Source organism: Armigeres subalbatus, chromosome 3, assembly GCF_024139115.2.
Source record: "Armigeres subalbatus isolate Guangzhou_Male chromosome 3, GZ_Asu_2, whole genome shotgun sequence".
Lineage (NCBI taxonomy): Eukaryota > Metazoa > Arthropoda > Insecta > Diptera > Culicidae > Armigeres > Armigeres subalbatus.
Genome location: NC_085141.1, coordinates 192,650,135 through 192,673,495, shown reverse-complemented (window position 1 = coordinate 192,673,495; position 23,361 = coordinate 192,650,135). Strand labels below are relative to the sequence as shown.

The following is a 23,361-nucleotide window of genomic DNA, read 5'->3' as shown; positions in this document are numbered from 1 at the left end:
CCTTATTTAGCAAATCCCATTGTTTTCTTATGGGATTGGCCAAATAGGGACCACTAGTGCGACAACTGGTGCAAAGGACGTTAAAAATTAAGCAAAATCTTGGTTTGCGGTGATTTGATTTGATTCCATTTGGTATATAAAGCACTAGTGCGACAACTGGTGCTATAGCCACAACTGGTACATCTAGCCTAGTAATCCTTAACCGATTTTAATAACTATAACTTAGTTTAGTAGGGAAAGCACCTGTCTAGCGTACTGGTTTCGTGGGATCAAACCCCACCGAAGGGAGTGGTTACCCTCCAACACCTTTTCCAAACTAAATCTATCACATGTTGTGCATATGTATAATCGAGTTTCAGCCATAGTAATTTTAACAAGTAATCAATATACATTTATGAAATAAATCTAAAAACAATATTTACAAAAAAGTGATCATGTTACAACCTAAAATGTATTTGATTTTTTCGAACCTTCCACATTCGATTGATCCTTCTTTGCATACGGTGTCTTCACAGTCGGCATAGACTGTTCCGCGGGAGCACGTTTTAGTTGCACCTTGGACGTTGGGCGTGCAGTGTCGTCGTTATTTCAACTTCAGGTGGTTGTTGTGAAGAGAGGTGGCTAGCTTCGTCATCACTTTTTTTTCGAGGGGTTGTTGATGTTTTGGTGCGATTTCTTCCGCCCAGTGTTGTTTTCCGTTGGGCCATCGGTTCGGAAGTGTGACTGCCACCCATCAAATGATATCGCGGTGACGACGGTTGAATTTGTGCATTCGTGACGATGTCAATATCTTGATCAGCGAGAAATGTTTTTGAACTTCTGGTTCAAGTGATAGTGAATATGGATCGAGACTAGTCCCTCAAGTGCTCAAAGAACGCAGAATTGGTTCCAGGTGTATCGTTCATTACATTAAACTTTAGCGTGGGGTCATTTTTATGCATGTTCTGCTAGCAACGCTACATACGGAATTGTATACCTCATCAAAAACTAGATAGTGAGTATAATTAGTGACCGCATTTTGAATTTGTTGTATCTTTTAGAACATAATAATATAATAATATTATATATATATATATATATATATATATATATATATATATATATATATATATATATATAATATTATAGTCATATATATTATCATAGTTGACTTGAATGGATATTGGCTAAGTTTAGCACGAAAACCCAGAACGACTTGAAGAATCTAGAATATAATGTTTTGTTTTCATAGAGACAAACCCTTTAAAGATGCAAATATACCTATGCAAGAACTCATAAGAAGTGCATTTTAATATCTGCAATTAAAAATCTGATAAAATGGTAAGGTTTTAAGATGACCTCACAGAAACAAGTTGTTGTGTTCGATTCAATAAACTATTAAACTATCACTTTTATTGAGTTTACAAATCTTTTAATATAGATTCAATGTCTACCTACTATTCATTTCATACAGAATCTTTACATAAATAATCTCACACCATTTGTAATAAAGTCATATTCCTGTTGTGTGACCTGATGAATTTTGGAGTAATATAATAGCGATAAGGGGCCGTCCACAAAGTACGTCACACCTCTAGGGGGGAGGGGGGGTTCAGAGAAGCGTGACGATCCATACAAAAATTTTAGAGGTTTATTACAAAAAGTGTGACGAAGGGGGGAGGGGGGTCGAAAATCGCCGATTTTTGCGTCACGTACTTTATGGATCTTCCCTAATGATAAATGTGGATTTTTTCCTTTCAAATTCTCAATACATAGGGTTACTGCTCATGGACTTCATCTAATAGTTTATACGTTCATCCCATCAAAAACAAAGCTAAGAAAAGGAATTTGTTTGTCATTTTTCAGCAGGGAGCAAACATAAGCGAAGACATTCATTTTTTTCTTTCGCGATAAGATGAATATATGCTCAGTGAGATGGAAATGGGAATACATAGTTGAAGTAGTACAGACTTCCAAAAACTTCAGCAGACTTCGAGGAATGATAAACATTGAGCAAGATATCGTGATAATAATTTTATGAAAATTATTATATTTCTAAAAAATAGAAGCCGTGTTAAAAAATGTGATTAAATTGTAACATTACAAAATCAGGTCGAAAACGTGAAAAAATCGAATCAAAAACATGAGAAAACTGGTAGTTACAAAATTGAGACGCACTAGAATATCACAGACAAACAGACATTACACTCGTAAAATTATCATCCTTCACTGATTAAATAACCAATTCAGATAATCATTAGTTGGTCAATTGATCACTCGTGGCGCGCGCATCGGATTTGCTTGAGTTTGACTTTTGCTCACTACCGCCATCTGATTAGTGATTTGCCCAACTTTGGGAAAACAACACATGTCGTTAGTGTGTGTACGACGACGTATTTGAAGGGTGGATGTTAAATGTGTTATGTCTGCATATCTGTGGTAATATCGTTAATGGCGCCAAATCAATTCTACAGTTTACTTGTGGAATTGTGGATGTGGAAAGGTTTGAACATTCAGCAGCAAAAATACATTATATGGCGCTACCATCAAAGTCGACCGAAATCCGTTCACAAATTTCTAAACCATCGAACCAATTTCGATCCATATAAAAACTGGGTAGGTCATCCAATCGGTTGATCCCTTTAATATCGAATAAACAAGAATTATTCATATTCGGCATCAACATTTCAAAAGGGCTAAACTAATTTTTGTACAAGAGCTTCTCACGTCACTGTCTGGTGGGTTAATTTGAGCACACCCACGCAATCCAACGTCACTGGCGGAAGCAGCGAATCCTCTTCTTCCATTCAATGGTACTGGATTGCGTGGGTTGGCACACATTAGCCCACCAGCGACGTGAGAAGCTCTTGTTTACAAAAGCAGTTTCGCCCTTTTTAAATGTTGCTGAATATTTGGTATTTCTGATTGAGTTCTCACCAATAAAACTTCTTGAATACTGCTTAGGTGTTATTGGTTAATTATGCATCTTGTTAATAGTTCATATGTGAAAAGGCTGTATTTTCCCATTAAACCTAACAACAGAGATCAGCGACCCGTGTCAAGTGCTGCACTCCCATAAGAAAATTCTTCCAAGTGACGGCCTTCAGACATTCCGTGGCATTTATAGCATCTATTCTACATACTTCAGCCACGCTAACCAATTTCGCCGTCAGCGTCATCACGTCGATGACTGCAACATACCCAGATTCGCAAAAGATAACAACACGGGAGAGAATAATAAAACTATCCCCACCGTCGTCGTTGTGAAATCAGTCTCTCAGACCGGCTTGGACGATCTTACCTTTAAACCGAAAGGAGTGTGGATCTATGCCGTGGCAACATAATAGCGGTTCTGCAAAAGCACGCCATCCAAGATTAAATGAATAAATATTTTGAACATCGGGATGATGGCCGTTGACGCTGAGGATGAGGGAAGGGGCTCTTCCCACGTGAACCTGTTTGAAGCAAAATCAACTGCTCAGTGCTCACTTGCCGGGACTGGGAGCTCTCGGATACCGCCGAATGGGTTGGCCTTTTTGCCTTCTGTCCAATTAATGGTCAGTGGAACAGTGTTTGTGTGATGTCAGGCTGGTTCAAAAACTTAATGTCGTTGCGCTTGATGGCCGCATCCTATTAAAATCAAAATTTTACTTCACCTGAAACACACAGAATATACACATCCCATACAAACATGAAAAACAGGATATTTATTTTCACTGAATCGTACGCTGTTTTGCAATCAAGTTATACTCCCGGATTTTTTGTTAGGATCATCCGAAGACTAAATATCTTATCCGTCGTTAATCGGCCATCACTAAAGCCTGTCTGGTATTCGCTGACAGGGGATTCCTCAAGCGATCTCAGTATGTTAAACAAAATTCGCGACAGAATTACATTAGGTACACTCTAATCTGTGCTTCTTTATTTGTAGCGTACACACATACGCTCAGTCTTGTTTGATCATCGCAGACTCAACCCCTCAGTTTGTCAAGCATCCATCGTGTTCCTACGACAGCGCGCGGAACGAATTCTCAGAACACTCAATTCGTTCGACCAACAATATCACACGAGAAACCGAAGCGCCAACTTTAGCACGATCCATCAAAATATTTATATGATGGTTTGTGTAAATTCACAACAAACTTATAAGCATGTTTACCCAAACGGTTGTTCAAAAACTCGGCAATAAGTGAGAACATAAGCTACGTCGAGAACCTTTCCCAGTGGAAAACATCCTAGACCTGACTGAGAATCGAACTCGCCATCTCCGGATTGGAAATCCCACGCCTTTGTTCACAAGGCTACTGGATTAGATTAGATTAGAGTAACTAAAATGAGCATAATGTCTTCCACAAAAATGCCTTAAGATTTCCTTCAAATCAATTTTCAAAGAAATACCAAAAAGTTTCTTATGGAATTCATTGCATGCAACGAATTAACACCAGACGTCCCAATAATGAAATCTAAAGAGCTCATATAAAAATCATGAGAGGCTTTTGTTTCAACCATTTTCAACAATCCTGTTTATAGGTAAAAGAGTAGAAAGTAATGCATTTTTTATATATATTTAGTCGATTTTTCCAATATAAATTTCATGCGTGTTGAGCACCCACTTAGTCTTAACGGATCTAGCTGAAATTTATGAATAGCTTCTGGGAGCAAAAAACTTTATTTTCAGGTTTGATTTTTCATATAAGCATGACCCATTTTATCCTACATATGATTTGAATCTTATTCAACATCCAACCAAGATGGAATTTCGTCAAAAATCAAATTTCAATAATATTCATATCTTTGAATTCAAAATCAACACTATCCCGCTTCTGTCTGAATCAGTCTTTTTTCCCAGCTGAAGAACACGTCCAGATACTTTTATTGTAGCACATTATTTCCTTTTGCTCATGTACCACTTTTTGTCCGTTCGCATATTTTATGCCTCCTCTCCGAATTACACACACCTATAGATGGAACTCAGCTTCTCTGGTGACGGTCATTCAGGTGATCCGGGTCCCATCGTTGGTTTTGCCGCTGAACTTTGCTTACGCTTGTTTTTTTTTTGGTCAAGATTGTGGTTTGAGAAAAACCTTTCAAAATAATGTTCTGATTCAGTAACCGGTTGAAGACAGCGGAAATCATCGGCTCGGTTGGTGGTTGGAATGCATGTCAATTTACTTAATTTTAAATTATCAATAAAATATAGTTTGAAATGCGATGATTTCGAATCGTGAATTTGATGAAAAGATCTCTGCTGATGGTAGTTGCAATATTAGTAGGGGCAGTAAGGGACAATATGAATATACGGGGCAATATGAGCCACCCTCAATTTGAGCTTATTGACAAGTTTTATCATATCCAAGTTATATGATCTTTTAGGGAATGCTCCACATATGCCTCAACGTGAAATCCGCAATAAAATTCAATTCAAACATGAACATACACATGAAAATGTAAATACATAGGCAGAATTAGTATAATATAGGCAGAATTATTATAAGACTTGAAGTTTTGAAACTGGACGACAATACGCAGTAGCGAGCCCAACCAAGATGCAAGAGACTCTCCGGTAATCCCAGGGTCGGCTAACTACTGGGTAATCTCGCAAGAAACTCCACTAAAACGAAAACGACGTCATAACAATAATAAAGACCCAATTTGGTATAACCGGCAAATCAAGAATTTAAGAAATCGCAAGCAAAAAGCACACAAAATTTACAAAAGTCATAACAGTAATGAAAATTTAGTATATTACTTGGACGTATGCGATCAATTGAATTACGCTATCAGTAACGCATTGGAAGATTACAATTCAAAAACTGAGAGCGAAATAAAGTCCTGTCCAAAGAACTTCTTTAATTACGTAAAAACAAAACTGAAATCTAATAACTTTCCATCAATTATGCATCTAGACGAAAAACGCGGGGATAGCTCGGAAAAGAACTGCAATCTTTTGCAGATTTTTTCCAGGAAACCTATTCTACATTTTCTGAAAATGATCGTGACCGCGACTATTTTGCATTTTTTTCCAGAGTTTTCAAATGATATGGAGTGAATCAACTTCATGTCCATGACATTTTGCAGGCCCTACGTAATTTAGATGCTTCGGAAGGTCCTGGTCCTGATGGAATCCCTCCTATATTTATGAAAACCCTAGCAGTAGAACTAACCACTCCATTATTTTGGCTATTTAATATGTCACTAGAATCAGGAAAATTCCCAAATATATGGAAAACTCATTTTTGATACCCATTTTCAAATCTGGAAAAAATCAGACATACGTAATTATCGTGGAATAGCCATTATCTCTGGCATTCCAAAATTTTTGAGGCCATAGTAAACGAAAAATTATTCAAACAAGTAAAACCGAATAACAGACGCACAGCATGGCTTCTGTAAAGGGCGTTCAAGTTCAACTAATCTTCTTGAATTTGTTGACTATACCCTGAATGCAATGGATAAAGGAAACCATGTAGAAGCTCTTTATACTGACTTCAGTAAAGCATTTGATCGCATAGATATACCCATGCTTCTATTCAAATTGAAAAAAACTGGAATTGAGCCGGGACTACTCAAATGGCTTGAATCCTACTTAACTGATCGCCAATTGATTATAAAATTTAACAACAATAGATCAAAACCCATTCAAGCCACTTCCCCAGGGCTCTCATTTGGGGCCTCTATTATTCATAATATATGTAAACGACATTTCCTTCATTGTAGACAAACTTAAAGTATTAATATATGCTGATGACATGAAGCTCTTTTTGGAGATAGGAATAAAATGACCTCAACATATTCCAGAACGAAATATGCACATTCTACGAATGGTGCAATAAAAGCCTATTGCAACTGAATGTAAAAAATGTAACCTTATATCATTCAGCAGAAAAAGAACAGCATCAAATCTCTCAATTACATTAGGAAACCAGGTTGTAGAGAAGTGCGATAGAGTTAGGGATTTAGGAATTATCTTAGACTCCAAACTAACATTCATCGACCATTACAACACCATTATTCATAAAGCAAATAATATGATGGGTTTTATAAAACGTTTCTGCTATAACTTTCATGACCCATACACAATTAAAACATTATATATTGCTTATGTAAGGTCGATACTGGAATATTGCAGCATTGTATGGTCTCCATTTTCAATAGCATAAAGGCCCACGGCATAAGGATTCGTCCGATGATGGACGATGAAGTCCTTTGCTGTTTAGGTGCGGAAGCCTGACGGATTCGCGGGCCGAGCCGTATGCTGAACGGAAAGGCAGTTCGAGTAGTAGAAAAAGAGGACCTATTGGACACGAGAATTAACTTAAACGTCTCACTGTGCAGGGATAGGAATTACCTGAACACTTTTTCCCAATTCTCCAGATGAAGGGAGGGGGGTTCAGTCACTATATTACACTGCACTTTTAAAAATTCACGTTCTCAGCACACGGACGCCTGGTTGGAAAAGTGGTCGAAACGGGCAAAGGCTCTCTTTTAAAACAAATTCCCTCTATAATTCTAACGCTATTTTGCATTTCACTTTCACCAAACATGGCATTTATCCAAGCATGATGCCATGTTGGATATTTTATAGCACTCTTATACTCTCGTTACCAAACCCTAACGCTTCTGTGGTAGCTCTGCTGGTATTACACGAGAAACATGAAGGCTCCGACAAAACAACATAATTACAAACCAAAAATCTACAATTTGTAACCAAACGGTTACAGTTTATATACAGGGTGTTCGGTTCCTCAGTGCAAATATGTTGGGGGCTGATAGATCATCATATTTGATGAAAAAAATTGTTCTACGCATATGCTCAAATCTCAAAGACTACTGAGTTATCGTATTTTTTACTGTTTTCGTACATAACTGCCTTAAATTGATCATAACTTTGAAATTATGCTAAATAACCTAAAGCTACTATCTCCATTGGAAAGCTTATGAAATTTTCTACATGTATGCTGTCTTTTAACTACGGAAAATTAGCTTTTTATAACATTTGTGAAGCGAAAATGTGAAAAATTGGTATCATTCTAATGGTTTTCCTTAATTTTCCGATAAAATACGTAGTTATGTGCACTGTTTTGTTTGACCAAAACATACCTTTTGAAATACTCTACCACTCTGTCTTTGATCCCAACTTCCTATCTCGTTTCAATTCGCTGCAATTTCAATAATAACATATCATGTTGTGTCCTGAATTAACAGTTCACAAAATCACGAATGTAGAACCACTGTGCTAATGTTGACGTCTCTATGCACCACGCACAGCACACTTGATCATCGCGCGGAATGTCTAGTACTGTGGCGGTTCGCATGTTACGACGGAGACAAGTATGCAAGTGGTACATGGAAACGATGAAACCATCTTCCAAAAACTGATGAACAAGTTAATGTTTAATTATGATTTCAGTATGTTCAATGGAGGATTGGAATTGTTATTGGGGATTTCATAGCAATTAATGCCACATTCGAAAGGGTCATTGGATTAATCAACAGTTAATTGTTATTTAGGACTTCCAGCGATAGAAACGAAATAAAATATTTTCACACAAATTGATAAAAGTGTGTAACCACAACAAATTGTTCTTCATTGATGAGCTTTTCTCCCAGTATTTGATTCATTGGAAACAATATTTGGATATTCCTTGAAAAGTATGAGCATCATGAATAAATACCTTGGCAAACTGGTATTTCCTGGAGTTCATTTGAAGAATTTTGGAATCTTTTAACAGTTATGAAGATTCTTGTATTTTTTTATTCACTTATTAGTTAATTAGTGAACTTAATAGTTTGTCACACAATTTTTGTGTTAAATCATTTATTTCGAGTCGAGTCAAGTACGAGACACTGAAGACGGCCTTACTGTTGAGGTCGAAATACGTATCTGTCAGGATACAATTAAGTGGTGGAATTCAATGGGATTGTTTAAACTCGTCTTATGACAGGTGATCATTTATTTGTTAACTCGTTATCGATTGGTTTCGTTAATTTTCATATTGTTAAATTGCCAATTCCTTAGTTCCATAATTCAATAACCTGTTAATATGGCTGGAAAGGATAACTGTCAGAAGAAATGAAAATTAAAAATTAACTTGCTATCCCGATAATTCGTCATATCATTTATTCGTGAATTCGTTAATTCGTTTATTCTTCATTTATAATTTCCAAACATTTCTCCAGCATAATCCGTAAATAACCCCTTAATTTTCTCTAGCAATAAATCCAGGAATTTATCCGCTTATCCTTCAGGCATACCCCCGTAAATCTTTTAAAAATGCCTTCGAACTTTTTTTATTGCCCCAATATTCCTCCCGAAATTTCTCAAGGTGTTCTCTCACATATTCTTTCTGGAGTTCTTATGAAATTCTTTCAAAAAATCTTCTGTAAATTTATTATTTAATTCCTTTTAAAAATATCCCAGAAATTGTTCCGAAAACTCCCACAAAATTTCACCAGAAATTCACCCACAAAATTCACTGAAATTACCCAAGGAACTTCCACAAAATTCCTCCAATACTCAATACTCCTCACTAAATTTCGCAAGGAATTCCATCGAAAATTTCGCCAGGAGATCCACCGGAAATTCTACCTAACATTCTTCCGAGTTTCCCAATGATAAATCATTAAATAAATTTCGACATGAATTCTTCGTTGAAATTGAAGGGTTTTCCGTTAAAAAAGCACGTGGTAGCACTCCCTGAGAGAGAAAATTGCCCATTTTTTTTTATCTTTATTAAAGAGATTTTCAGCCCTAGGCTGGCTCATCTCTAATTGCCCAATTCAGATCATCCTTCGGAAGCTCCTCCAGGAATTCCTTAGGAAGATCCTCCAAAAATTTCTTCGGAAGATCCTCCATTAGTTCGGAAATTCCTTCAGGAATTCGGAAATCCCTTCAGAAATTTCTTCGGATGTTCCTCCAGAAATTCCCTCGGAAGTTCCTCCAGGAATTTCTTAGGAAGTTCCTCCAGGAATTCCTTCAGAAGATCCTCCAGGAATTCGGAAATCCCTTGAGGAATTCGGAAATCCCTTCAGTAATTTCTTCGGAAGTTCCTCCAGGAATTCCTTCGGAAGTTCCTGGAGGAGTTCCTTCGGAAGTTCATCAAGGAGTTCCTCCGGAAGTTCATCCATGAATTCCTTCGGAAGTTCCTCCAGGAATTCCTCCGGAAGTTCCTCCAGGAATTCCTCCGGAAGTTCCTCCTGGAATTCCTCCGGAAGTTCCTCCTGGAATTCCTCCGGAAGTTCCTCCTGGAATTCCTCAGGACGTTCCTCCTGGAATTCCTCCGGAAGTTCCTCCTGGAATTCCTCCGGAAGTTCCTCCTGGAATTCCTCCGGAAGTTCCTCCTGGAATTCCTCCGGAAGTTCCTCCTGGAATTCCTCCGGAAGTTCCTCCTGGAATTCCTCCGGAAGTTCCTCCTGGAATTCCTCCGGAAGTTCCTCCTGGAATTCCTCCGGAAGTTCCTCCAGGAATTCCTCCGGAAGTTCCTCCAGGAATTCCTCCGGAAGTTCCTCCAGGAATTCGGAAATTCCTCCAGGAATTTCTTCGGAAGTTCCTCCAGGAATTCCTTCCTAAGTTCCTCCAGGAATTCCTCCGAAGTTCCTCCAGGAATTCCTCCGGAAGTTCCTCCAGGAATTCCTCCGGAAGTTCCTCCAGGAATTCCTCCGGAAGTTCCTCCAGGAATTCCTCCGGAAGTTCCTCCAGGAATTCCTCGGAAGTTCCTCCAGGAATTCCTCCGGAAGTTCCTCCAGGAATTCCTCCGGAAGTTCCTCCAGGAATTCCTCCGGAAGTTCCTCCAGGAATTCCTCCGGAAGTTCCTCCAGGAATTCCTCCGGAAGTTCCTCCAGGAATTCCTCCGGAAGTTCCTCCAGGAATTCCTCCGGAAGTTCCTCCAGGAATTCCTCCGGAAGTTCCTCCAGGAATTCCTCCGGGAGTTTCTTCAGGAATTCCTCCGGAAGTTCCTCCAGGAATTCCTCCAGAAGTTCCTCCAGGAATTCCTCCGGAAATTCCTCCAGGAATTCCTCCGGAAGTTCCTCCAGGAATTCCTCCGGAAGTTCCTCCAGCAATTCCTCCGGAAGTTCCTCCAGGAGTTCCTCCGGAAGTTCCTTCAGGAATTCCTCCGGAAGTTCCTCAAATTGCTTCGTAAGCTCCTTCGAAAATTTTTCCGGAAAATTTACCAGGAATTCTTCCGGAAATCCCTCCGTTAGTTTGTCCGGGAATTCCTTCGGAAGTTCGTCCGGGAGTTGCTTCGAAAGTACTTCCAGGAATTCCTTCCAGAAATTTCTTCGGATGTTCTTCCAGAAATTCCTCCGGAATTTCCTCCTGGAATTTCTCCGAAAGTTCCTCCAGGAATTACTTCAGAAGATCCTCCAGGAATTCGAAAATTCCTTCAGGAATTCGGAAATCCCTTCAGGAATTCGGAAATCCTTGAGGAATCTGGAAATCCTTCAGTAATTTCTTCGAAGTTCCTCCAGGAATTCCTTCGGAAGTTCCTGGAGGAGTTCCTCGGAAGTTCATCAAGGAGTTCCTCCGGAAGTTCATCCATGAATTCCTTCGAAGTTCCTCCAGGAATTCCTCCGAAGTTCCTCCAGGAATTCCTCCGAAGTTCCTCCTGGTGTTCCTCCGGAAGTTCCTCCTGGAATTCCTTCGGAAGTTCCTCCTGGAATTCCTCCGGAAGTTCCTCCTGAATTCCTCCGAAGTTCCTCCTGGAATTCCTCCGGAAGTTCCTCCGGAAGTTCCTCCGGAAGTTCCTCCAGGAATTCCTCCGGAAGTTCCTCCTGGAATTCCTCCGGAAGTTCCTCCTGGAATTCCTCCGGAAGTTCCTCCTGGAATTCCTCCGGAAGTTCCTCCTGGAATTCCTCCGGAAGTTCCTTCTGGAATTCCTCCGAAGTTTCCTCCTGGAATTCTTCCGGAGTTTCCTCCTGGAATTCCTCCGGAAGTTCCTCCAGGAATTCCTCCGGAAGTTCCACCAGGAATTCCTCCGGAAGTTCCTCCAGGAATTCCTCCGGAAGTTCCTCCAGGAATTCCTCCGGAAGTTCCTCCAGGAATTCCTCCGGAAGTTCCTCCAGGAATTCCTCCGGAAGTTCCTCCAGGAATTCCTCCGCAAGTTCCTCCAGGAATTCCTCCGGAAGTTCCTCCAGGAATTCCTCCGGAAGTTCCTCCAGGAACTCCTCCGGAAGTTCCTCCAGGAATTCCTCCGGAAGTTCCTCCAGGAATTCCTCCGGAAGTTCCTCCGGAAGTTCCTCCAGGAATTCCTCCGGAAGTTCCTCCAGGAATTCCTCCGGAAGTTCCTCCAGGAATTCCTCCGGAAGTTCCTCCAGGAATTCCTCCGGAAGTTCCTCCAGGAATTCCTCCGGAAGTTCCTTCAGGAATTCCTCCGGAAGTTCCTCCAGGAATTCCTCCGATAGTTTCTTCAGGAATTCCTCCGGAAGATCCTCCAGGAATTCCTCCAGAAGTTCCTCCAGGAATTCCTCCGGAAGTTCCTCCAGGAATTCCTCCGGAAGTTCCTCCAGCAATTCCTCCGGAAGTTCCTCCAGGAGTTCCTCCGGAAGTTCCTTCAGGAATTCCTCCGGAAGTTCCTCAAATTGCTTCGTAAGCTCCTTCGAAAATTTTTCCGGAAAATTTACCCGGAATTCTTCCGGAAATCCCTCCGTTAGTTTGTCCGGGAATTCCTTCGGAAGTTCGTCCGGGAGTTGCTTCGAAAGTACTTCCAGGAATTCCTTCAGAAATTTCTTCGGATGTTCCTCCAGCAATTCCCTGAAAAGTTCCTCCAGGAATTTCTTAGGAAGTTCCTCCAGGAATTCCTTCAGAAGATCCTCCAGGAATTCGGAAATTCCTTCAGGAATTGGAAATCCTTAAAGGAATCTGGAAATCCTTGAGGAATTCGGAAATCCCTTCAGTAATTTCTTCGGAAGTTCCTCCAGGAATTCCTTCGAAATTCCTGGAGGAGTTCCTTCGAAGTTCATCGAGGAGTTCCTCCGGAAGTTCATCCATGAATTCCTTCGGAAGTTCCTCCAGGAATTCCTCCGGAAGTTCCTCCAGGAATTCCTCCGGAAGTTCCTCCAGGAATTCCTCCGGAAGTTCCTCCAGGAATTCCTCCGGAAGTTCCTCCTGGAATTCCTCCGGAAGTTCCTCCTGGAATTCCTCCGGAAGTTCCTCCTGGAATTCCTCCGGAAGTTCCTCCTGGAATTCCTCCGGAAGTTCCTCCTGGAATTCCTCCGGAAGATCCTCCTGGAATTCCTCCGGAAGATCCTCCAGGAATTCCTCCGGAAGTTCCTCCAGGAATTCCTCCGGAAGTTCCTCCAGGAATTCCTCCGGAAGTTCCTCCAGGAATTCCTCCGGAAGTTCCTCCAGGAATTCCTCCGGAAGTTCCTCCAGGAATTCCTCCGGAAGTTCCTCCAGGAATTCCCCCAGAAGTTCCTCCAGGAATTTCTCCGGAAGTTCCTCCAGGAATTCCTCCGGAAGTTCTTGCAGGCATTTATCCGGAAGCTCCCCCAGGGATTCCTCCGGAAGTTCCCCCAGGGATTCCTCCGAATGTTCCTCCAGGAATTCCTCCGGAAGTTCCTCCAGGAATTCCTCCGGAAGTTCCTCCAGGAATTCCTCCGGAAGTTCCTCCAGGAATTCCTCCGGAAGTTCCTCCAGGAATTCCTCCGGAAGTTCCTCCAGGAATTCCTCCGGAAGTTCCTCCAGGAATTCCTCCGGGAGTTTCTTCAGGAATTCCTCCGGAAGTTCCTCCAGGAATTCCTCCGGAAGTTCCTCCAGGAATTCCTCCAGAAGTTCCTCCAGGAATTCCTCCGGAAGTTCCTCCAGGAATTCCTCCGGAAGTTCCTCCAGGAATTCCTCCGGAAGTTCCTCCAGGAATTCCTCCGGAAGTTCCTCCAGCAATTCCTCCGGAAGTTCCTCCAGGAGTTCCTCCGGAAGTTCCTCCAGGAATTCCTCCGGAAGTTCCTCAAATTGCTTCGTAAGCTCCTTCGAAAATTTTTCCGGAAAATTTACCAGGAATTCTTCCGGAAATCCCTCCGTTAGTTTGTCCGGGAATTCCTTCGGAAGTTCGTCCGGGAGTTGCTTCGAAAGTACTTCCAGGAATTCCTTCGCAAGATCCTCCAGGAACTCCTTCGCATGTTCCTTCGGAAATTTCCTCCAGGAATTCCTTCGGAAGTTCCTCCAGGAATTCTTTCGGAAGTTCCTCAAGGAATTCCTTCGGAAGTTCCTCAAGGAATTCCTTCGGAAGTTCCTCCAAGAATTCCTTGGGAAGTACCTCCAGGAATTCCTTCGGAACTTCCTCCAGGAACTCCTTCGCAAGTTCCTCCAGGAACTCCTTCGCATGTTCCTTCAGAAATTTCCTCGGAAGTTACTTCAGGAACTCCTTCGGAAGTTTATCCGAGAATTCCTTCAGGAAGTTCGGAAGTTTTCTTCCAGAAATTCCTTCGGAAGTTTTATCCAGGAATTCCTTCGAAAGTTCCTCCAGGAATTCCTTTGGAAGTTCCCCCAAGAATTCCCCCCGAAGTTCTTCCAGGAATACGCCCGGAAGTTCTTCCAGGAATATACGCCCGGAAGTTCCTCCAGGAATTACTTCGAAAAATCCTCCAGGAATTCCTTCGGAAGTTCCTCCAGGAATTCCTTCGGAATTTCCTCCAGCAATTCCTTCGGAAGTTCCTCCAGGAATTCCTTCGGAAGTTCCTACAGGAATTCCTTCGGAAGTTCCTACAGGAATTCCTTCGGAAGTTCCTCCAGGAATTCCTTCGGAAGCACCTCCAGGAATTCCTCCGGAAGTTCCTCCAGGACTTCCTTCGGAAGTACCTCCAGGACTTCCTTCGGAAGTTACTCCAGGACTTCCTTCGGAAGTTTCTCCAGGAATTCCTCCGGAAGTTCCTCCAGCAATTCCTCCGGAAGTTCCTCAAATTGCTTCGTAAGCTCCTTCGAAAATTTTTCCGGAAAATTTACCAGGAATTCTTCCGGAAATCCCTCCGTTAGTTTGTCCGGGAATTCCTTCGGAAGTTCGTCCGGGAGTTGCTTCGAAAGTACTTCCAGGAATTCCTTCAGAAATTTCTTCGGATGTTCCTCCAGCAATTCCATGAAAAGTTCCTCCAGGAATTTCTTAGGAAGTTCCTCCAGGAATTCCTTCAGAAGATCCTCCAGGAATTCGAAAATTCCTTCAGGAATTCGGAAATCCACAAGAATTCGGAAATCCTTGAGGAATTCGGAAATCCCTTCAGTAATTTCTTCGGAAGTTCCTCCAGGAATTCCTTCGGAAGTTCCTGGAGGAGTTCCTTCGGAAGTTCATCAAGGAGTTCCTCCGGAAGTTCATCCATGAATTCCTTCGGAAGTTCCTCCAGGAATTCCTCCGGAAGTTCCTCCAGGAATTCCTCCGGAAGTTCCTCCTGGAATTCCTCCGGAAGTTCCTCCTGGAATTCCTCCGGAAGTTCCTCCTGGAATTCCTCCGGAAGTTCCTCCTGGAATTCCTCCGGAAGTTCCTCCTGGAATTCCTCCGGAAGTTCCTCCTGGAATTCCTCCGGAAGTTCCTCCTGGAATTCCTCCGGAAGTTCCTCCAGGAATTCCTCCGGAAGTTCCTCCTGGAATTCCTCCGGAAGATCCTCCAGGAATTCCTCCGGAAGATCCTCCAGGAATTCCTCCGGAAGTTCCTCCAGGAATTCCTCCGGAAGTTCCTCCAGGAATTCCTCCGGAAGTTCCTCCAGGAATTCCTCCGGAAGTTCCTCCAGGAATTCCTCCGGAAGTTCCTCCAGGAATTGTTCCACTAGTTCTTCCAGGATTTGCTCCGAAAGTTCCTCCAGCAATTCCTCCGGAAGTTCCTCCAGGAATTCCTCCGGAAGTTCCTCCAGGAATTCCTCCGGAAGTTCCTCCAGGAATTCCTCCGGGAGTTTCTTCAGGAATTCCTCCGGAAGTTCCTCCAGGAATTCCTCCGGAAGTTCCTCCAGGAATTCCTCCAGAAGTTCCTCCAGGAATTCCTCCGGAAGTTCCTCCAGGAATTCCTCCGGAAGTTCCTCCAGCAATTCCTCCGGAAGTTCCTCCAGGAGTTCCTCCGGAAGTTCCTCCAGGAATTCCTCCGGAAGTTCCTCAAATTGCTTCGTAAGCTCCTTCGAAAATTTTTCTTGAAAATTTACCAGGAATTCTTCCGGAAATCCCTCCGTTAGTTTGTCCGGGAATTCCTTCGGAAGTTCGTCCGGGAGTTGCTTCGAAAGTACTTCCAGGAATTCCTTCGCAAGATCCTCCAGGAACTCCTTCGCATGTTCCTTCGGAAATTTCCTCCAGGAATTCCTTCGGAAGTTCCTCCAGGAATTCCTTCGGAAGTTCCTCAAGGAATTCCTTCGGAAGTTCCTCAAGGAATTCCTTCGGAAGTTCCTCCAAGAATTCCTTGGGAAGTACCTCCAGGAATTCCTTCGGAACTTCCTCCAGGAACTCCTTCGCAAGTTCCTCCAGGAACTCCTTCGCATGTTCCTTCAGAAATTTCCTCGGAAGTTACTTCAGGAACTCCTTCGGAAGTTTATCCGGGAATTCCTTCAGAAGTTCGGAAGTTCCTCCAGGAATTCCTTCGGAAGTTCCTCCAGGAATTACTTCGGAAGTTCCTCCAGGAATTCCTCCGGAAGTTCCTCCAGGAATTCCTCCGGAAGTTCCTCCAGGAATTCCTCCGGAAGTTCCTCCAGGAATTCCTCCGGAAGTTCCTCCAGGAATTCCTCCGGAAGTTCCTCCAGGAATTTCTCCGGAAGTTCCTCCAGGAATTACTTCGGAAGATCCTCCAGGAATTCCTTCGGAAGTTCCTCCAGGAATTCCTTCGGAAGTTCCACCAGGAATTCCTTCGCAAGTTCCTCCAGGAATTCCTTCGGAAGTTCCTACAGGAATTCCTTCGGAAGTTCCTCCAGGAATTCCTTCGGAAGTACCTCCAGGAATTCCTCCGGAAGTTCCTCCAGGACTTCCTTCGGAAGTACCTCCAGGACTTCCTTCGGAAGTTCCTCCAGGACTTCCTTCGGAAGTTTCTCCAGGAATTCCTTCGGAAGTTCCTCCAGGAACTCCTTCGCATGTTCCTTCAGAAATTTCCTCGGAAGTTCCTTCAGGAACTCCTTCGGAAGTTCATCCGGGAATTCCTTCAGAAGTTCGGAAGTTCCTCCAATTGAAGATTACTGAGAACGCAGGATTTCTGAAAAATATTCTTTGGACAGATGAGTGTACATTCACCCGTGCCGGGTTTTTTAATAGCCATAACGACCATACATGGGCTATTGAAAACCCCAGAATGGTAAAAGAAACGAGAACTCAATACCGATTTTCCGTCAACGTTTGGGCCGGAATAATTGACCGAAAGCTGATCGGACCGCATATTTTTGAGGAAAACTTAAACAGCGCCAGGTATTTGGAGTTTTTGGAAAATGAGATTCCAATCTTGTTGGAAGATGTCTCACTTGCTGTGAGACGGCGTTTGGTTTTCCAGCAAGATGGAGCCCACCCCACTCAAAAAATCAAGTGAGAACATTTCTTAATGACAATTACCGCGAACCATGGATTGGAAGGAATGGACCAATAGCGTGGCCCCCAAGAAGTCCAGATCTTACCCCAATGGATTTCTTTTTATGGGGAACCATGAAAGAATTTGTTTATTCGGTTCAAATAAATTCGCGCGAGCAGCTCATTCAGCGAATTTTTCAAGCTGCTCAAACCATTCAAGAAAAATTGAATAATATTAATCTTTCAGAGGAAATCAACAGAAGAATAAGATTTTGCATTGACCAAAATGGTGGACATTTTGAGCAGTTATTAAAATAAAATTTTTAAAGCAGGAAATGTTAGTGTGTCAATTACTTTAAAATATCCTACTATGTATAAAAAACCCTTTTTTTGTGCGTAATGGCCCTATAAACAAAAAAATCCATTCAATTTCAAACTAACATTAGAAAAATTCATATCTCAGTTCCACAGATCATTAATCAGCTTGAATAGCACCAGTTTAATCTTGACACCAACTGCAAGACCAATATTTTCGGAAATTTCTCTATAGGGGAATTCCATCAATTTTTTTTTTCCATTCCATCAATTCCGGAGAAACTTCAGGGCAGAGCGTTAATGAATAAAGCTTCTAATGAATGATTAAATTTGTTATGATTAAATCATTCAACTCTATGATTAAAGATTATGATTATTGATTTATTCATTTTTGACAATGATTAATGATTATGATTAACGAATAAATTAATTTTTGACAATGATAAACGATTATGATGAATGAATAAAACGATTGGAGTATGATTAACGATTAACGATCGTGATTAAATGTTGACACAATATGTATATGATTAATGATTAACGATCGATATGATTAATGATTAATGATTATGAATAATTAAATTGAATGATCACTATGCAATCAATAATCAAGTAACCTTTCTACCAAATTAGGTTATTCAAAGGTTATAAAAATCCCATGATTATGATTAAAGATTAATGAATAAAAGCACTGTAGGCAATGATTAAAATTGATGATGAATTAATGAATGAACTAATGAATGAACTATAAACAATTATGAATATGATTAAAGATTAGTGATTGAATGTAAAATTTTATGATTGACGAGTAGTGATTAATGATTAAATCATATTTTTTGCATGATTATGATTAATGAATAATGATTAAATAACCCATTATTCATTAATCATGATTAAATCTATGATTAACCACTAATGCTCTGCTTCAGGGGGTATTACCGGAGGAACTTTAGGAAAAATTCCGGAGGAGCTTCCAGTGGAATTCCCGGACGAACTGATGGAGGTATTTCCGGAAGAATTCCTGGTGAATTTTCCGGAAAAATTTCGGAGGAGCTTTCGAGGCAATTTGAGGAACTTACGTAGGAATTCCCATAGGGATTCCTGAAGGAACTTCTGAAGCAATTCACGAATGAATTCCTGGAGGAACTTCCGAAGTAATTCCTGGAGGAACTTCGAAGGAGTTCTGGAGGAACTTCCGAAGGAGTTCCTGGAGGAACTTCCGAAGGAGTTCCTGGAGGAACTTCCGAAGGAATTCCTGTAGGAACTTCGAAGGAATTCCTGTAGGAACTTCCGAAGGAATTCCTGTAGAACTTCCGAAGGAATTCCTGTAGGAACTTCCGAAGGAATTCCTGTAGGAACTTCCGAAGGAATTCCTGTAGGAACTTCGAAGGAATTCCTGTAGGAACTTCCGAAGGAATTCCTGTAGGAACTTCCGAAGGAATTCCTGGAGGAACTTCCGAAGGAATTCCTGTAGGAACTTCCGAAGGAATTCCTGTAGGAACTTCCGAAGGAATTCCTGTAGGAACTTCCGAAGGAATTCCTGTAGGAACTTCCGAAGGAATTCCTGTAGGAACTTCCGAAGGAATTCCTGTAGGAACTTCCGAAGGAATTCCTGTAGGAACTTCCGAAGGAATTCCTGTAGGAACTTCCGAAGGAATTCCTGTAGGAACTTCCGAAGGAATTCCTGTAGGAACTTCCGAAGGAATTCCTGGAGGAACCTCCGAAGGAATTCCTGGAGGATCTTCCGAAGGAATTCCTGGAGGAACTTCCGAAGAAATTCCTGGAGGAACTTCCGAAGAAATTCCTGGAGGAACTTCCGAAGGAATTCCTGGAGGAACTTCAGAAGGAATTCCCGGATGAACTTCCGAAGGAGTTCCTGAAGGAACTTCCGAGGAAATTTCTGAAGGAACATGTGAAGGAATTCTTGGAGGAACTTCCGAAGGAGTTCCTGGAGGAACTTCCCAAGCAGTTCCTGGAGGAACTTCCGAAGGAATTCCTGGAGGAGCTTCCGAAAGAATTCCTGGAGGAACTTCCGAAGGAATTCCTGGAGGAACCTACGAAGAAATTCCTGGAAAAACTTCCGAAGGAATTCCTGGAGGAACTTCCGAAGGAATTCCTGGAGGAACTTCCGAAGGAAGTCCTGGAGGAACTTCGAGAGGAATTCCTGGAGAGTACTTCGAAGGAATTCCTGGAGGAACTTCGAAGGAATTTCTGGAGGAACTTCGAATGAATTTCTGGAGGAACTTCCGAAGAGGAATTCCTGGAGGAACTTCCGAAGGAATTCCTGGAGGTACTTCCGAAGGAATTCCTGGTGGAACTTCCGAAGGAATATCTGGAGGAACTTCCGAATGAACTTCTGGAGGAACTTCCGAAGGAATTTCTGAAGGAACTTCCGAAGGAATTCCTATAGGAACTTCCGAAGGAATTCCTATAGGAACTTCCGAAGGAATTCCTGTAGGAACTTCCGGAAGAATTCCTGGAGGAACCTCCGAAGGAATTCCTGGAGGATCTTCCGAAGGAATTCCTGAAGGAACTTCCGAAGAAATTCCTGTAGGAACTTCCGAAGGAATTCCTGGAGGAACTTCCGAAGGAATTCCTGGAGGAACTTCCGAAGGAGTTCCTGGAGGAACTTCCGAAGGAGTTCCTGGAGGAACTTCCGAAGGAGTTCCTGGAGGAACTTCCGAAGGAGTTCCTGGAGGAACTTCCGAAGGAGTTCCTGGAGGAACTTCCGAAGGAGTTCCTGGAGGAACTTCCGAAGCAGTTCCTGGAGGAACTTCCTTCGGAAGTTCCTCCAGGAATTCCTGGAGGAACCTCCGAAGGAATTCCTGGAGGAACTTCCGAAGAAGTTCCTGGAGGAACTTCCCAAGCAGTTCCTGGAGGAACTTCCGAAGGAATTCCTGGAGGAGCTTCCGAAAGAATTCCTTGAGGAACTTCCGAAGGAATTCCTGGAGGAACTTCCGAAGGAATTCCTGGAGGAACTTCCGAAGGAATTCCTGGAGGAACCTACGAAGAAATTCCTGGAGGAACTTCCGAAGGAGTTCCTGGAGGAACTTCCGAAGGAATTCCTGGAGGAACTTCCGAAGGAATTCCTGGAGAAACTTCCGAAGGAAGTCCTGGAGGAACTTCCGAAGGAATTCCTGGAGGTACTTCCGAAGGAATTCCTGGAGGAACTTCCGAAGGAATTCCTGGAGGAACTTCCGAAGGAATTCCTGGAGGAACTTCCGAAGGAATCCCTGGAGGAACTTCCGAAGGAATTCCTGGAGGAACTTCCGAAGGAATTCCCGGAGGAACTTCCGAAGAAATTCCTGGAGAAACCTACGAAAAAATTCCTGGAGGAACTTCCGAAGGAACATGTGAAGGAATTCCTGGAGGAACTTCCGAAGGAGTTCCTGGAGGAACTTCCCAAGCAGTTCCTGGAGGAACTTCTGAAGGAATTCCTGGAGGAGCTTGCGAAAGAATTCCTGGAGGAACTTCCGAAGGAATTCCTGGAGGAACTCCCGAAGGAATTCCTGGAGGAACCTACGAAGAAATTCCTGGAGGAACTTCCGAAGGAGTTCCTGGAGGAACTTCCGAAGGAATTCCTGGAGGAACTTCCGAAGGAATTCCTGGAGGAACTTCCGAAGGAATTCCTGGAGGAACTTCCGAAGGAATTCCCGGAGGAACTTCCGAAGAAATTCCTGGAGAAACCTACGAAAAAATTCCTGGAGGAACTTCCGAAGGAACATGTGAAGGAATTCCTGGAGGAACTTCCGAAGGAGTTCCTGGAGGAACTTCCCAAGCAGTTCCTGGAGGAACTTCTGAAGGAATTCCTGGAGGAGCTTGCGAAAGAATTCCTGGAGGAACTTCCGAAGGAATTCCTGGAGGAACTCCCGAAGGAATTCCTGGAGGAACCTACGAAGAAATTCCTGGAGGAACTTCCGAAGGAATTCCTGGAGGATCTTCCGAAGGAATTCCTGGAGGAACTTCCGAAGGAATTCCTGGAGGAACTTCCGAAGAAATTCCTGGAGGAACTTCCGAAGAAATTCCTGGAGGAACTTCCGAAGGAATTCCTGGAGGAACTTCAGAAGGAATTCCCGGATGAACTTCCGAAGGAGTTCCTGAAGGAACTTCCGAGGAAATTTCTGAAGGAACATGTGAAGGAATTCTTGGAGGAACTTCCGAAGGAGTTCCTGGAGGAACTTCCCAAGCAGTTCCTGGAGGAACTTCCGAAGGAATTCCTGGAGGAGCTTCCGAAAGAATTCCTGGAGGAACTTCTGAAGGAATTCCTGGAGGAACTTCCGAAGGAATTCCTGGAGGAACTTCCGAAGGAATCCCTGGAGGAACTTCCGAAGGAATTCCTGGAGGAACTTCCGAAGGAATTCCCGGAGGAACTTCCGAAGAAATTCCTGGAGAAACCTACGAAAAAATTCCTGGAGGAACTTCCGAAGGAATTCCTGGAGGTACTTCCGAAGGAATTCCTGGAGGAACTTCCGAAGGAATTTCTGGAGGAACTTCCGAATGAACTTCTGGAGGAACTTCCGAAGGAATTTCTGGAGGAACTTCCGAAGGAATTCCTGGAGGAACTTCCGAAGGAAATCCTATAGGAACTTCCGAAGGAATTCCTGTAGGAACTTCCGGAAAAATTCCTGGAGGAACCTCCGAAGGAATTCCTGGAGGATCTTCCGAAGGAATTCCTGAAAGAACTTCCGAAGAAATTTCTGTAGGAACTTCCGAAGGAATTCCTGGAGGAACTTCAGAAGGAATTCACGGATGAACTTCCGAAGGAGTTCCTGAAGGAACTTCGAGGAAATTTCTGAAGGAACATGTGAAGGAATTCTTGGAGGAACTTCCGAAGGAGTTCCTGGAGGAACTTCCCAAGCAGTTCCTGGAGGAACTTCCCAAGCAGTTCCTGGAGGAACTTCCGAAGGAATTCCTGGAGGAACTTGAAGGAATTCCTGGAGGAACTTGAAGGAATTCCTGGAGGAACTTCCGAAGGAATTCCTGGAGGAACTTCCGAAGGAATTCTTGGAGGAACTTCCGAAGGAATTCCTGGAGGAACTTCCGAAGGAATTCCTGGAGGAACTTCCGAAGGAATTCCTGGAGGAACTTCCGAAGGAATTCCTGGAGAAACTTCCGAATGAAGTCCTGGAGGAACTTCCGAAGGAATTTCTGGAGAAACTTCAGAAGGAATTCCCAGATGAACTTCCGAGGAAACTTCTGAAGGAACATGTGAAGGAATTCCTGGAGGAACTTCCGAAGGAGTTCCTGGAGGAACTTCCCAAGCAGTTCCTGGAGGAACTTCCGAAGGAATTCCTGGAGGAGCTTCCGAAAGAATTCCTTGAGGAACTTCCGAAGGAATTCCTGGAGGAACTTCCGAAAGAATTCCTGGAGGAACTTCGAAGGAATTCCTGGAGGAACCTACGAAGAAATTCCTGGAGGAACTTCCGAAGGAGTTCCTGGAGGAACTTCGAAGGAATTCCTGGAGGTACTTGAAGGAATTCCTGGAGAAACTTCGAAGGAAGTCCTGGAGGAACTTCCGAAGGAATTCCTGGAGGTACTTCGAAGGAATTCCTGGAGGAACTTCCGAAGGAATTCCTGGAGGAACTTCCGAAGTAATTCCTGGAGGAACTTCCGAA

General features: G+C 42.9%; 1 protein-coding gene across 1 annotated transcript in view; it reads left to right on the top strand.

Annotated features, from left to right (window-relative positions):
* The first annotated feature begins 550 nt into the window (after positions 1 to 550).
* Positions 551 to 23,361, top strand: part of LOC134221288 (uncharacterized) — a 125,777-nt gene continuing 102,966 nt past the window's right edge. The window contains exon 1 of the mRNA XM_062700490.1: positions 551 to 994. The gene's annotated coding sequence lies outside the window, so the exon portion shown is untranslated. The remainder of the gene's footprint in view (positions 995 to 23,361) is intronic.